We start from the raw sequence: 15,486 nt of genomic DNA on the forward strand, positions 1-15,486 counted from the left end.
TTTTAAAATTACTGACAGTAGAAATGATTGTCTTCCTTGCCCCTCAGTGCAGCATGCATGGAAGCAGCCCAGTAAAGTTTGTCCCCGGGGCATCGTGTCCGGCTGCGTCGCCGCCGAGTCGTTTCTGCGTCCACCCGGACCGCGACGGCAGAGCCCCGGGCAGGGTAGGGCTGCGAGGAGAACACCCGAGCCGCCCGCCCCTCGGGCTCGGGTACCCCCCCCTCCCCCCGCCGGCCGCAGACTCGAGGCGGTGCGGCCGGGTGTCTGCTGCGCTCCTGCGGCGGCCGAGCGGGTGGGCGGCCGGGGAGGGGCCTGGGAGGACGCGCGGGCGGAAGGCGGCCTGGGCACGCCGCCCCTTTCCTCGGCGGACGAGCCTTTGTGCGCCGGGGAAGCCGTCTAAGCTGAGGGGTGTTCGCACGGCTGAAAGTGCGTCCGCCGTCGTCCCGGGGCACCCGCTCGTTCCCTTCCCAGCGGAGTGCGGCGACTGGGAAGCGGACGGGGGCCGGCGGTGGTGACCCGGCGGGGGCGCGGGTCCAGCCCGGGCCCTCTCGGGCAGCCCGCCCCACCTCGGCGCCCGCGCAGGGCGGCCCTGTGAGCGGGCCGCGCGGCCGTCAGTCAGGGCGCCGGGCGCCGATTGGCTGGTCGGCCGGCGGGGGCGGAGCTCGGCCCGGCCTTCCCGGTGGGCGGTGCCGGCGTCGCTTCCAAGAAGACCTTGACGCGTTCTCCTCGGCCCGCGACGGTCGGAGCAGCAATTTAATGAACAACCAGAGATCTTCAAAGAGCCGGTTTAGTAGTTGAGCTCGTTTTTGAAAAGTGAATACCTCTCAGGAAGAGATTAGAAAGTGTGCGCTCTGGGCGAAGTCCTCCCTCTCCTCTTTTTTTTCCTTTGGCTGATTTGAAACCATTTAGCCTGTGACCACTTGGAATTTTCAGAAGTTTTGCATAGGCGTGAGCTTGCCCACTTGCATTTTGTACTTGCTTTCCAGGACAAGCCCACGTTAACACATTTGGTATATCCGATGGCTCTTTTAAATGAAAGCAGCATGTAGCTAGAAAATTATCTGCAGACCTTTTTTTTTTTTTCCTCAAAGAGGTTGGGTACAGACATTATAGGCAGCAGACCTGGAACTGGGAGAAGGAGCTTGTGGAGGAGAGAGGAGAGGCGAGAACGTTGGCCGAGCTTGGAAGCAGGACGGCTCCTGGTCCTTTCTATCCTTTTCCGCTGAATGTCCAGCAACTGTTGTCCCCAGTGTGATCTGCCTTCCGAGAATGGAGGCGGTTGAGCAAAATACAAGCAAACGGGACAAGTGGCTTCAGTACTGAGTTACTTCCCAGCAGTGCAGGAGTCAGACCTCCTGCACCTCTTCTGAGAGTGGGGTGCCCCTCTCTCCTTCTCCCTTTGTAATCAGCTTGTCGATAATAATGGGGCCTTTCAGCTGGGATGCAATTTCTTGATGTTCTGTACTTCAAGTGCATGACTGCTGGCGGCAACAGGTGGTTTGGAGACCATCAACCTTACTTCTGATGGCTGAAGGCGGCCTGCCACCGAGGTACCCTGAGTGTGCCCTGAGCTGGCACAGTGGGTGATGCACATGGCCCTGCCCGCTCCTCCGAGTCATGTGGCTGGGCAGAACCTGAAGTGGGCAGCTTGCTGTCCCAGGGGCACTGCTGCTCCCACGCTACGAGCAGCATGGAGTTCCTAGTGACTCACGTTGCTGTCTCACCACTTGGTGACTTGTCTCGATTTTGGTGAGTCACCCTTGGTGATCCCTCTTCACTGGGCTGCAGCATCCAACACGGATTCTTAAACTGCAGGGAAAACTTTTCCCTAACACATGCCAGGGCCCACTCCTGACAGGTCTGTAGTAAGGCTGGGGCTTGGCCTTTCGAAAATCTTCCTGGGTGATTCTAATGAATTCCCCTAATAATTAGCATTCAAAACTGTATTTATAAACAGTCTACTTTTGTATTTATGGCCGATGAGACAACTGAATACACTTGAGCCACTGGGAATTTTTTTTAAAAAATAAAAATAGGAAATGATATATAAACCTTGAAATTTTCCCATCTGATGCTTGCTTGTTGCATCCCTGAGTTTCCTATTAAGGCAGGTATTGTGGTACCTGTGCTAGAAGCCTGATAGGCCGTCTGCACTGGCAGGTGTAAATGCTACTAATTAATTTTTTAAGAACTTGGCACTCTGACAATTATCAGGGATGCTGAGTAGTTGGTACCAGATGTTTCTTTTGTTAAGGCCACGAAGAGGTAATGTCACAGGTAATAGGCTATGGACCTTTAATCCCTGGGTCTGAGGCTATGGATTTTGGCCATGCTGAATATTTTCTTTAAGAAGGGTGGGGGAGGATATACGGTCTGGTTTCTACTGGTTCCCCCCCCCCCATGCCCCCACAGCTCTGGCAGATTATCTTATGTAGAGGTGTTTACTCAATTATCATTAGGCCCAGCTCTTTTTAGAAGAGAGTAAATGGTACTTGGGGCCTTTTTATCTAGACCCTCTTGCTCACCATTTTGCCACAGCTGAAGGGACAGCCTGTGCCTCTAACTGAATTCAATCCTCCTTCAGTCTTTTAACTGCGGAACAAGAGGAAAGTCGGCCGCTCATCATTTCGTGTGCAGACTTCACAGCCTCTGAGCGGCCTCTGCTTACGCAGTTCATGAATGCACCATTTGTTGTTTCGAGCACAACTGTTAGATACAACTGGCCTTGCAGCCCACTCTGCCCGGGATGAGAGTGTATCACTGCAGCCGTCCCCCCCCCCTTTCTCTTTCCTCTTTTTTTTTTTTTTTTTTGTTTCTGCATAAGCCAGATTTTTGCTTTAAATACCACCATTTTGTCCACAGTACTGTTTCTTTGACCCAACTTATATTTTTCAAAAGTTTCAGAAATAAGGTTTAATTTGCTCAGACTGTTAGTGTAGGGGTGCTGAATAAGTATAAGTGTTTTACTTTATTAAAGGAGGAGGTTATTTTTGTGGCTTGGTTTTGCATACATGCTTTTTAAAAAATAATCTCAAAGAACATGTCACTTTGAAATTTGGTTTTAAATTGCATTGAAGTTAGAAAGTTTAGGTTTTTCCTAGGTCATTATAGTTCCTTCTTTTTAAGCTTTATACACAATCCCTTTGTCATCAGGTATTGTCTTCAGTTGAGAATTTAAGAGAAGCCGTTAAAACCAAACTCTGCAGTGTGGTTTTTAGGAGTATTGGAATATCATCATTACAAGTAATTATTATTCTTTTCTCCTCTTGAAACCAGGCCCCATCCAAAAATGATACTATTAGTGTTAAAATTTTCATTCTTGTTTTGTTTCTCTCACATATAGATTCCTTGGCCCTGTAATTATATATGGGTTATACTGCATGTTTACATAGGTTGGCGTTATGCCTTTTTAATATTTTGTTGAATTGTATTTTAGTTAGAAGTGTGTACTGACATATTTTTCTGCTATCCTTTATATATTGAACAACTGGGCCAAATTGTTACTTCTGACTGCTGTTAGGCCCTCCTCTGGCTCAGGAGACAAATTTCTGTTAAAACAGCAAACATCCTACAGCAACCAGCTCTACAAGCCTCTGTGTCCTGGAGCTTCCAAAAATGAAAGTCGTTTGCTGAAAATGAAGAAGCTTTCTGTAGTTGAAATTTAAAGTAGATGTTGAGGTTTCAAGGAATAGATTTAGTTGTCTTTTGAAGAAGTTGGGGAGGCCCAGGATTGTGTTTGTGTTTTTGTTAAAATTGAGACCTACAAACATGTTAAAGGTAAACAGTGTCATCTTTAGTGAGATGCATGCGTTCCTTTTCATCTCACTATTTGGAGGGGGAAGCTCTATCCCTTTGTGAAGATTAAGTCCACCACCTCAAGAGTCCTTCTGGTCTCTTGATGTGAAGACTAAGCAGTGACAAGTTCTGGGGAAAGTGACCCTGGGGTTTACTGCTTCCAAGAGCCATCCTCTCAGCCCTGAGTCTGCTCCTAATATTTAGAGCACCTCCAATATGCAGTCCTGCAATTTTCAGGCTTGGGTTTGATCTGCACCTTTAAGCTGGGTAAACTCTCATTGGACTTTTCTCCCTGTACCACAGTTTCTTGACTGCTTCTCTCCTGTGATTAATATGTGTATTGCTTAAAATGGCATTCGAAACATCACCAGGTATTTTCACCAGGTAGAAACTGCTTTTCCTGTGTCAAAACAACCAGTGTGGCTTAGTTGATGCTTCTGTTGCTAAGCAGGTAAATTTCTGGTCTGCGGGCTGTCGGTTAACCCTGTAAATGCCAAATGTCAAGCAGAAAACAAGAAGAGGGAAAACCGAAGAGGTGATGATGCTTCCTTTTTACATAAGGCTTTGCTCAGGTGCGTGACATCTGGGCCTAGCTCACCCCAGCCTCCACCTTACGGGTTGTCAAGGATCCAGACTCGACTTTTGTGTTTTTGAGGGGAGGAGGACCAGGGTAGGAGGTGGAGAGGGCTGGAAAGTTAGTAGTATCCAGGGAGATGACAGCCCAAGGAGCTGGTAGTGAAGGTGTCACAACGTATGACAAAAATTATGGGCTTCAGTCCCGTCAGTAATGGCTTTAGCCTTTTTCTTTGGGACTTTTCTCTGCACGTCTGCCTTAAATTGCAGTATGGCTGTGGGGAAAAGAGGAAAGAAAGGGGTTGCTGTTTGCATCCATTTGCCAGAAAGGAGTTAACAGAACATACCGCAGAACAGGTTGGGCAAGACTGTTAAAGCCAGTGATGAAGCCTTCCTCCCTCTCTCTCCCTCCCTCTCTCTCTCTCTCTCCCCCTCCCTCCCTCCTTCCTTCCTTCTCCCTCTCCCTCTTGTTCCAACCCTGTTCTCCCTTTCCTCTCCCAGGACTTTAAAACATCTTCAGATTATCCCCTACTCCCCTCCCCCCCCCCCCCACGTCAGTGTCTGGCTTTCCCTCTCCAGGGCAGAACATTTGATGTGATGAAAATACTTTGTGGAGATGAGGAGCCTGTGGGAGAGGCCTCAGCCATGCCAGCTGTTTCTTGAGAAATCGATGGTGCGCTTGTCTGTGCCCTTCGCCATGTAACATAGGCCCCATTCAGCAGAGACATTCTTCTGTGTGCATTTATGCCTCTGTGGGACTGCGGGGTGGGCGGCCTGTGGGGGGCGAGGAGGGCTGGGGGGGGGAAATGAGGTCGGAATGGGGATGTGGGAGATGTGGAGGGCAGCGAGGGAGGGTCCCTGTGCTCTGAGTGCCAGGAAGTCATGAGACATTGCATCTGGAAGCTCTGAAGTTTGCTTGGACTTAGGGGACAGTTCGCTTGTGGCCATAAATGCAGAGAAGCCAAGCTCTTGCCAGGCCAGTTCTGGTCTGATATAAGTTCTGCGTGGTGTTTGTATCTAATCCCTCCGTAAACATACCATATATAGTCATGCTTGAGCTCGCTATAACACACATCACAGGGGAACCTCTCCTAATGCACAGATCCTCGGGCACTTAGAAGCAGGCTCAGGCTATTTCTGGTGTGCGGTGGCTTTTTTTTTTTTCCCCCTTTTTGGAGGGATAAGGAGGGGGCTTTTTTTTCCCTTCTTCACACTGTTTGAAACATGTTTCTGATCCTTGTGTGTTTGGCACCCTGAACACTGAAGAAACTGTACCATCACACGAGGGGGAACGGAATTCACTTCGTACATCTGTTTTAGCATAAAAACCTGGCTTTTCTTAGTATCTTTAACGCCACACACGGTTTGTGTTTTATGGGCCCCCGTCTTCAGCGGTTTGTTTTTGGAGCATCTTGTAACAGGGTGAGGGGCGCTCTCCCCTGTAACGTGTTGCTCGGAGGCCCGCGGAGAAGGTGCTCTGGAGCCCTCCTGTTTCCTGTCGGGATCCTCCCTGCGCTGTTCTCCTGTGTTCCTTCCACCTTCCGATCGCCAGGGCAGAGCACGCAGCTCTCTGCAGAACTCAGGGCCGCCGTTTGCCACTTGGCAGGGCTGGGTCTGTGGAGCAGGGGACACAGGACCTGGGAAGAAGAAAGAAATGCAGTGCGGTTGTTCCTCCCCCCCCCCCCCCTGGAATACCTAGGACACAGCCCTTCGGTTTGTTGAAGTGAGCACTGGGAGGCATTTGTGGTTCAGATAAGAGACCTCTTCCTTTTCCTCCTCTTTTCCTTTCCTTCCTATCCCCCTCCCTCCAAAGGGTATTGCTTTTCTTCTCTGGTCACATGTACAGATAACCCTTGAAAGAAAGGTGTTTTGCGGCGCTGGGATATTTGGGTATTCTGTGTAAAGAGACAAGATGGGCATTTTCTTTGCCTGGTGTCCTGTCATTGGCCTCATCACAGTGAATTATATCTGACTGTGTGACAGTTAATTGTACCATCCTTCCCGTTTCTTAAGCTGATAAGCCCCTTTCTGTCTGTCTCCATCAGGCCTCTTTGTTTGAGGAGTTCCTAATGCGGTAGAGGAACACAGTGACAGTTTTCTTATTTACTGAAGTCTAAAGCACCTTCATTATGCTCTTTATCATATCTTTTTTTAGAACTTGATTCCTTTAGCGTCTGCAATTGAATTGTTCCAAGTAGGACAAGTGACTGATAAATTAAAACTTCCTTAAAAATATCAGTGAGACCAGAAAAAATTTAAAAAAATTTTTTTAAGGCTATGTGTATTTACTTTAAACTATTAACAGTGCTTGGTAGATAATGTTCAGAGTAAGACATAGGGTCTGCCAGAGTACCAGTTGCCCATAGGGAAAGAGCAGTTGATTAGCTAGCTAGTATTCAGTCAACTTAAAAGTAATATATCATTTATGTGGAGGCCGCTTATTTGACATTCTTAAGTCCAGAATATTCAGCATGTGAGTGAGGGAGAAGGGGGGGTGTGTTTGGGGTGGGGGACAGGGTATGCAAAATAAAACTTTCAAAGGCCATGCAGGTGTAGGAAGTCTTGGTGCTAACAGCCTATCCTTGAATCATGATGGTCCCCTGGGCCTGTACCTTAGCATTATTTATTTCTAATGTAAATACGGCCCTGACCACCTTGTCTCCCATTTTCTTCCATTTTCAAGTCAACAACAAATTAGAGGCCAAAGTTGGTGCTTGGGGGTGGAGAAAAGCCATCAGAAAGACACATTGACAGCAACAAGAAAGCATGTCAGCAAATGAGCAGAAGAATTGAAACAGCATGGCTGGTTACCCCTGGGGTAAACTGGGCATCACTAACAGAGGAGATTCCTCTGTGTTATTTCTTACAACTGCGTGTGCATCCACAGTGATCTCAATAAAAATTTCAGTTAAGAAAAAAGCATGGCTGACTGAGGCCATGTGGTACAGGGGCAGAACTGAAATAGGGGGGATGTTACGCTAGTTTCCGAAGGCACCTTGTGTAATGGTTGTTCACTGTAATGATCCTGAGTCATTGCCCAAAAAAGTAATATTAATCATAACGTTGATTCACCATGCTCTGCTTAAGGAGATGGGGAAGTTTGAAAGGTACTTCAGAGTGATTTATACCCAGGAGTTTTATATGGAAAATTAATTTCTGAATACTTCCCCCTACAACTCCCCTCAGTGATGTGCACCTGCTTTATGAGTTAACATGAAGTGTTAGGATAAACCTTCTAGTATATTCATGAATATGCTTAAATAATACTTATTTTGCGCAAATGTGGGGGAGGGGAGCAGCACGATGCGTTAGCAGAATCAGATGATGTCCAAATACCATTACCAGGTTGTTCACCTGTATTCTTAATGTGGAGCAGTGTCTGCATGGCTCTTTTGGCCAGGAGGAACAATTCTAATTTGAAAAACTAAATGCTCGCTTGCCAGCAATTATTCCCTTTTAGGTTATTTGTTAAGTTCCTTCCTCTCCATAGCGCCATTTTGCAGATGGAAACTGCTGTGGCACTCCACGGAGATACACCAAAAATCTCTCTTGGTATTGTTAAGAATCTGGAGGACATTTTCATGGAAATCCCAGGATTGGAAAGCCCCCAGGGCAGCTAATACCTAGTAATGGTGCTCACGCATTTTGATTTTTTTATCTGCATGTGGCGTGTTGCTGGGACCTGAGTTTTAATAATCATACTCCTAAGTGCATTTAGATTAGCTTCTAATAGTAGTAGATTTCTTTAGGTCTTTTGTGCATTTTGATGTGTGGTAATGCACTTAACCTGAGTAAGATTGGTATAACCTTTTCTGCTTCTGAATCAAATAGGCTTCGTGAGTTTTGTTTTGCTAAGAGAAATTACTCCCTTTGAAAATGTAATTAGTTTTGTAATTTGGTCTTCTGCGTATCCATGGAAACTCTAGCTCCTGATAGCCACGCTGAAGGTGGAAAGTATTCTTTTATGGGTAGACGTTTGTGACTCTGTCAGGAAAGGGAAATACATGTATGTGAACTTCATATAATAAGAATTAGTTCTCTGGATGTGAGACGCTCACAGCAGATGGAAAAGTAATAAAAAGCATTACTTCCCAGGAAGCAAGGAGCAGGTCTTTGTGCTGACTTTTTGGGGTGGAGACAGAGCAGGAGGGGTGTGGCACAGGGTGGAAGGGCTTGTGTCTTGTTCTGTGTGATCGAATCTGTGAAGTGACCCGTAGCTCCCTGCGAGGCTTAATTGGGGATGATGTGCTCACAGCATCCTCTGAGTGGGCGGGCCTCAAGGACAACTGTTGAGAGGTTGGGATGGTGGAGCTGGAGGTGCTGGGGAGGGAAACATCCAGGCCTAGATTTGAACAGCTGCTGGCTGCCCTGGAGATCAGCCTCCATGAATCACAGGCTCACAGGACTCATATGTGGGTCTGGAGGCTGAACATGAAGAAGGAAGCGGGCAGCTTTCAGTTAATACTCTGATGCCCCCAGAACACTTTAAAGGCCTAACAGAAATTTGGGCAGTTACTAGCATCTCAGTCCATAACGCTCATTGTCCGTTTGAAAGCATTTCCTCTTCACATAATCCTAATCCTTTATTTAAAGTAAATGCTGGGGCGGGGGGAGGGGGTCTGCTTTAAAAGTTGACTAAAATAACTTTTGTTGGACATCAAGTATTTATAAGGGGAGGGGGTGTGGTGAGACCCAAAGAGAAGAATTTGATCAGTTGATTTAAAGTTGTTGGAGGATTGAAATGTGACTTGATTGCTGGTCTTATCCAGGATTTCGAGATTTCAAGGAAAAATGGACAATGCCTGCTTTTATCCGAGGGATTTGAGCAGTCATATGATCAGCAGACCAGCCCCCGGGAGCAGCAAGCAGCAGTCTCCTTACGGAGGCGAGGAGTCTGGAGAGAGGGAACTTCGGGGTGCAGGGGCAGTGCTGGTTTGGGAGTCCTTTAGCCAAGATTGGGTTGGGTCATGGCCTGGGTGCGCATGAAAGTTCCACATTGCAGAGACTTGCATTTGTATAGCCCAAGTTTTCTTGGGGTGCCCATTGGAGAGGCAGCAGCAGTGAGAGCAGAGGGGGGCAGCTTTGCTGGTGAGAACACTGCAATTCTCTGAGTGTAGAAGGTGGCCGCCAGGCTGGGGCAGCAGGATGAGGGGTGGAGAACCATCTTGTTAAGCAAATAACAGTCACACTCACATTGTCCTCATGCAGCCATGAACCTCTCTGGGCAGAAGTAAATGGAAAGGGGCTTCTGGTTATACGAAGCATAATGTTTATAAAAACCCCAGGAATTGACTTAGAGCTTGATTCTCTCAGCTTGAACCTGACTATGGAAGAAAGAAACTGAGCAAGTTAGACTCTAAAAATCGCATGAGATCGCTTTTATATGGCTTTCATTTTCTAAATGTGGATGTTCCTATTATGTTTCTCTCATAGATGCGCACACAGTAACTCATCTCACATCCAGCGTCATAAAATGAACTTGCTAAATTAATAGGGGTTTCCAGGGGTCTTCCAGGAGAGTACTTGCAAGATGTGATGCTGAGTTCCTTTAGCTCTGTGATTATTAATAAATCCACCTATCGTTGAACTCCACGTTATTCCTGTTCTCTCTGATGTCCTAACAGAGTATCCTGCGGTGTTGGCTCCTTAATGAAAAGTGAAGAAGTAACCCTATTTTAGGGTCTATGTGATACTTTATCGGTTTCTCTAATGTCTTAAAGGTAATGTGTTGTACGATATTTTTTTTAAAAGAGATGTTTAAGTTTTCAGGTTTTCATTTTTTAAAATGACTTTTTCATATCTCCTAAAAGAACTGAAAAAAGAAAGAAAAATTCATTCACCAAGAAAACCCCACCAGTTTGCTGAATAGCTTTGAGTGTTGGGGCCTTTTTAAATTATTTTCAACTCTGATTTTACAGCTGAGTTATAATATGTGACCAAATGCATTACATGAGTGTTTACCTCCTTTTTTTTTTTTCTATCTCCCGTTTTGGCCACATGAAGGTACCTAAAGAGATGGAATGTGCCACACCCCAAGAATGAGGCACTCTAGGGGACTCAGAACTTGAGAAGGCCAGAAGCAGCAGCTTAGCCTCGCCTGTGCTAAGTGGGGAGCAGAGAGCCACTGAGCTCCTTCGAGAAGAGTTTTAAAATGTGTGTGTGTGTGTGTGTGTGTGTGTGTGTGTGTACACCCAGAGGGGTGGTTCTCCTGCCCTCTGTAGAAAGAGGGAGAATTCTAGCCAGAAGTCTCCCCACCATTGAGATCCATTGTAGATCCCACCCAGCTGAACTTGTCCTCACAGAGGACCCTCCAGAGAAGTGCTGTTTTTTTGCTCTTTAGACCAGGAAGGGCTTATGTGATGGTGTTACCTGTTTTTAAATTCTCTCTCCCCAATTTTTTTTTTCTTTAAACCTGTGTATTTCTCTCTCTTGTTGAGTTCTAGATTACGCTTTGTTTCGGCTGTGTGTGCATCTGGCATTTTTAGGAGATGAGAATTTTTATGGTGTTCGGTTCCACACCGTCCAAAAGGTTGTATGTTGCGGGCATTATCAGCCTGTTGAATCACACATTTTCCTAGGTTGACTAGAAATCATCTTTTAAGAGTCGTTTTGTGGTTAAATGGTGATGGTTTTACTTAAAGAGCTCGCCTTATTTCATTTGGGCAAAATACATTATCAGTTCACACATGATTTAATAAATAAAATTGGAACCCTTTCTTCTTGGCCAGCCTTTTAGAATCAGAGGATTCCAGGAGTGTAAGTGTGTGCGTTTTTGTTTCATGGGGCTCTTGATCTGAAGCCTTCGGGGTATTTACTGTCCACGTTTTTGGTACTTCTTAGCATAGTTAGCTTTCTAAATTGTTGGCAACTGTTAGATAATCATGTTGCGATGAAGAATTTTAAAATTTGGTGAGGTTAAAAACAAAACAAAACTCCCCTATTTCGATGGATTGTAGTGAATGACAATAGGGTAGAAATCCTAGCTAACTGACTTGATTATAAAAGACCTCACATCCGTGTTTGACAGGTTGTCCTTAATAAGACTGATGGGGAGGTTCTTTCCATAACCACTTGTCTTAGGTTAGGCTCAGCTGTGCTGAAGCATGAAACGAACTTGAAAATCTCAGGGGCTCAACCCGGGCGCCGTCATTTCTTATTCATGTGAGATTGGTGCAGGCCTAGCAGCTCGGTCGTGTGGCTCCCTTTGGGGCGGTGGCCCAGGGATCCAGGCCACGCTCATCTTCTCGCTGCGCTGCTGTCACCCATCCTTCCCGGTGGCCCCAGGAAGGCAGGAGCTTGCAGGTCACATGGCATGCTAAAGAGCTTCAGCCTGGAGCCCATCGGCCAGAACTTGTCATGGGGTTGGCCACATGCCCTGCAGAGGTATAGGGGTGCCGGGCAGCATGGAAGAGCACACGGCTGTTCTCTGAGCGGGATGCTTTGCCACAGGCGTCTTCGCTACTCCCCTTTGCTTACTGGGTACATAATAAACTAGGTAAGGCTTAGGCCCCGAAACGTGGCATGGAAGGCGTTAACTGTGCCAGCGAGTGGTGGCTCTCCAGGCGTGATCCCCAGGCCAGCAGCATCAGCATCACCTGGGAACTTGTTCAAAAGGCAGATTCTTGGGCCCCACCCCAGACCTCGCGAATCAGGAATTCTGGAGAGGATCCCCAGACCTCAGTGACAGTGAGCTCTGTAGGTTCATGGGCAAGTGTGAGGACCATTGCCCTGGATGAGTGGCATGTCTTTGGCACCCGTTGAACTGATAATTAGTGAATCAACCCCGACGTGCCGATCCGCCCTTGCTAGTGTGTTTGTGCAGCAGACGTATGTTCAGGGCTGAGCACCTATATGATAATAGCAAGCCCTTGGAGAGTTGGCAGTGGACGCCCCAGACCGTGTGAAAGCACTTAGCAGATCTAACTCAGACATTCCTCACAACAGCCATCAGACGAGGAGACTGAGGCAGAGGGACGTGCCGTAGCCATCTCGGGGCAGTGTCACAAGGTCAAGCCACATACCACGGCGGGCAAGCGGAAGAGGTGGGATTTGAACCCAGGAAATGTGGCTGGTGAGTCCACTCCTTAACTGCTGTGCCGTTCTGCCTGCCGATCTCCGGGTGGTAGCCCAGGCGGCCCTGCGGTGGCTCTTCTCTTTTTCTTGGAGACAGTCTGTCAGAATTAGCAGGAAGTGTGGCGTGTCGGTGGCAGTTCCCATTACCAGCGTGAAGCCCCCTCACCGGCAGCTTCGGTCGTTGGTGGTTTACGCATGTGGCAGGCTGCCCGCCGCGTGGACCAGCGCTGGAGATGCATGGCTGGGCAGCAGGTGCCCAACCGTGTAAAACTGAACGGTGACAGGACGGGGTTGTTGGGGCTGGAGCCCAGTGGCTGCCGAGAAGCATCTTCTCAGAGGGAGGTAGCCTGGCCCCACCACGAGCACATTTTCTCCAGCTAACCCTTGCATAAGCTTCGGGCGTAGGAGAGATTCTTCTCAGGCCCTTTCCCATCCTCATCTCTCCCTGAGGTGCTCCTCTGAGGCTTCACTCCACAAGGTGGTCTGAAGAGCTTTCTGTTCAGTGTTCATGATCAGGACTTGAGTTATAATAGAGGGAAGCGTGTTTTTCCTTCCCAAGAAAACCGATGAAAGGATTCCCCTCCTTCCACCTGGAATATTCAGGAAGATTTAGATGGATTAAATCTTTCCAATTTTGAACTGATGGAAAAGGCTTTTCCAAATGTCACCGAGAGCTGCTTCGCAAGCGGTGCTGTTCCCTTGCATCCTTTAAAAGTTGTTAATGATTAACTGTCTTTTCCCTCTCCCAGGTGGGTCTGTTGTTTGTCTCGTTGAGGTGTACTTTGCTGGCCCCTGCACTTCTTGCCTTCTTTGTCTCCTGTGCTCAGCAGGCTAGAACCGAGCAGGCTCCTTGGCAGCCCTGCCCAGGCCGGCACCAGCTTTGACTCTAGGTAGAGGATAAAGATAGCATCACCCCTTTCGGTTTTCGTGTTGGCTGGGAACAGCTGCTACGCTTTGTATAGCTCTGAACATAACATTTCATTCCAGAATTGCTGAAATTTTTAGTTTCCTGCAAGCCAGGGCTTAACCACGGGGTTTTTCACATTCAGGCTTAAGAGTCTAGAATCTTCCTTTAAGAAACAGTTGCTTGTCTAGGAGTTTGGTAATGTAGAGAACAGAGATTGGGGGGAGGGCTGTTTTGCCTACATTGTTTTATTAAAGATCCCGTTCCTTCCTTCCCTCTCTCTCACTTCGGATGGTTTAATTTGCTTAGGTACTCTAACAGAGGTGTGGATAATTGAAGTAAATCTTGAGTCAGATCTAAACAAAAGAAGAAAGAAGTGACCTAAAAAGAGCAACTGAACTCAGCTAATTGAATCACAGGGTCTGCGTGCATTTGCCCAGACCAGCTTACCCTGGGAGAAGGACGGCGGACCCCTGTGCTGGTGGAGGGCTGTGTCCTTCATAATCCGCTCCTGTGGGTCCCTTGCGATTTCCCGGCTGCATTCCGCACTGAGGCGCATCTGGGTTAGAAGTTCAGCCTGGGGGGCGGAAAACCCCATGAAAGCCATTTTGGGTTGGGCGTTTGGAAAATGTTCTCTCTCCCCTCGACCTGGTGCCCTTGGTGTTTGTAGGTAGGATCCCACTTGTTTACTGTCCAGGAGAGCAGCTGTGTGTGTGAATTGGGCATCTGTTGGGAGAACCCTGACAGGCTCGCCTCAAATAGCTGGAATAAAAGATGCCACCGTTTGAAATAACATGGTTTTCCTTCCTGCTCTTCAGCCAGCTGTCCACAGTGGGGAACAGGATGCCAGACTCACCCTGAGTGGGAGGCTGGGGTTCCAGGGAGCAGCCTTGCTGCTCCCCGGAGCCCAGTCTTACTCCAGAGCACCTCCAGATCACGATCACGTGGTTGTAAATACCTAAGCTAACAGAGAGCCACCCCCCCCCCCTTCAGCGTCATTGTCCCTGGCTGTCCTGGTGCTGGGCTGGCCGCTGGGGAGGCCTTTATTTATCTCTGCCACTGTGCTCCCTCCCACCAGCTCCCTGGGGCCCTTTGCTCCTTAAACCATCAATTCCCCTTTTCTCTTCCTCCTCCTCACAGCATATGACCCCCTGCCTGTTTTCTTGAGATTACTAATCAGTAAAATATCTGAGTGCCTACTGTGTGCTCCAGATTAAGTTCATGCAGCTGTGAGCTTCCTTGAGCACCCCCTCAGATGGTTCCTTTCTGTGTTTTTCATCTTCCCAGGCTCGGAAGGGTCCTGTGGCTGCATTGCTGCTGCTTTCACATTGATTTGGACACCACACCCTGCTCCTTCCTGGGGACCTCATTCCTGCCAGCCCTTTTTCCTGTCTCTGTGGCGTAACCCTGGACCCTCTTTGCTCTGACTCCGGGCTCACCCAGCGCAGGCCCTGCCTCTCTGCGGAGGGGTGGCTCCCATGTGCACCCATAAGCTCCCATTCTCACCTCTGTGCTAATCCCGTAGTACCCAGACCTGCCCTTCTGATTCCTGCCATTTCTTCACTTAGCCTGACTGCCTTCACCCCCCCAAACCTTCTTCCCAGTCATCATCCCAGGGCGGCAGGAAATCTAGCCCATGGCTCTTGCCACATACCCCCTGACCCCCTCTGCTCCTCCGTTGTGTACCCAGCCTGCCTACATCTCTCCGTGTTTCATTTGTTCCAGTTTCTAGTCAGGCCTCCCTCCCCTGCAGTCCCGTTCCATGTTCGAACAGGTTCTCTGAAAACTGACATCATCTTCTCTGCCTACACCGAGCCCGCAGCCCCGCTGCCCCAGCTCCCCGCACCTCACCCCCACACACCCTCTGTCAGCCGGACTTGGCTCCGGGGCTTCTCGGGGTCCGTTCTGCATCTGGGCTCCTTGCAGCCTCGCTTCTCCCTCTCACACCCCTGTGCTCACGTACGCCAGTGTTCCCCTGGACTTAAAGTTAGTATGACATAGACGGCACTTAATTTTCTTACCTTCTCATCGCTGCTGCTTTCTCTCACCCAGGTGGTGAGTTTCTAGAACACCCCCAACCACGCCAAGTCTAGTGGTAGAGCCTGGTTACCAGTTGAGGTAACCAATAAGTGCATTTTTAT

General features: G+C 48.3%; 1 protein-coding gene and 1 long non-coding RNA gene across 2 annotated transcripts in view; one reads left to right on the top strand and one right to left on the bottom strand.

Annotated features, from left to right (window-relative positions):
- RREB1 (ras responsive element binding protein 1) overlaps positions 1-15,486 on the top strand; it is a 124,973-nt gene that overhangs the window by 27,246 nt on the left and 82,241 nt on the right. The window lies entirely within an intron of this gene.
- Positions 5,680-15,360, bottom strand: LOC103664938. Its single transcript, XR_569169.2, has 2 exons — positions 13,796-15,360; positions 5,680-6,005 (listed from the first exon to the last, which is right to left on the bottom strand). It is a non-coding gene; the product is annotated as an uncharacterized LOC103664938 (long non-coding RNA).

The sequence above is a fragment of the Ursus maritimus genome, unplaced genomic scaffold (genome assembly GCF_017311325.1).
Source record: "Ursus maritimus isolate PB19 unplaced genomic scaffold, ASM1731132v1 scaffold_30, whole genome shotgun sequence".
In the NCBI taxonomy this organism is placed as follows: domain Eukaryota; kingdom Metazoa; phylum Chordata; class Mammalia; order Carnivora; family Ursidae; genus Ursus; species Ursus maritimus.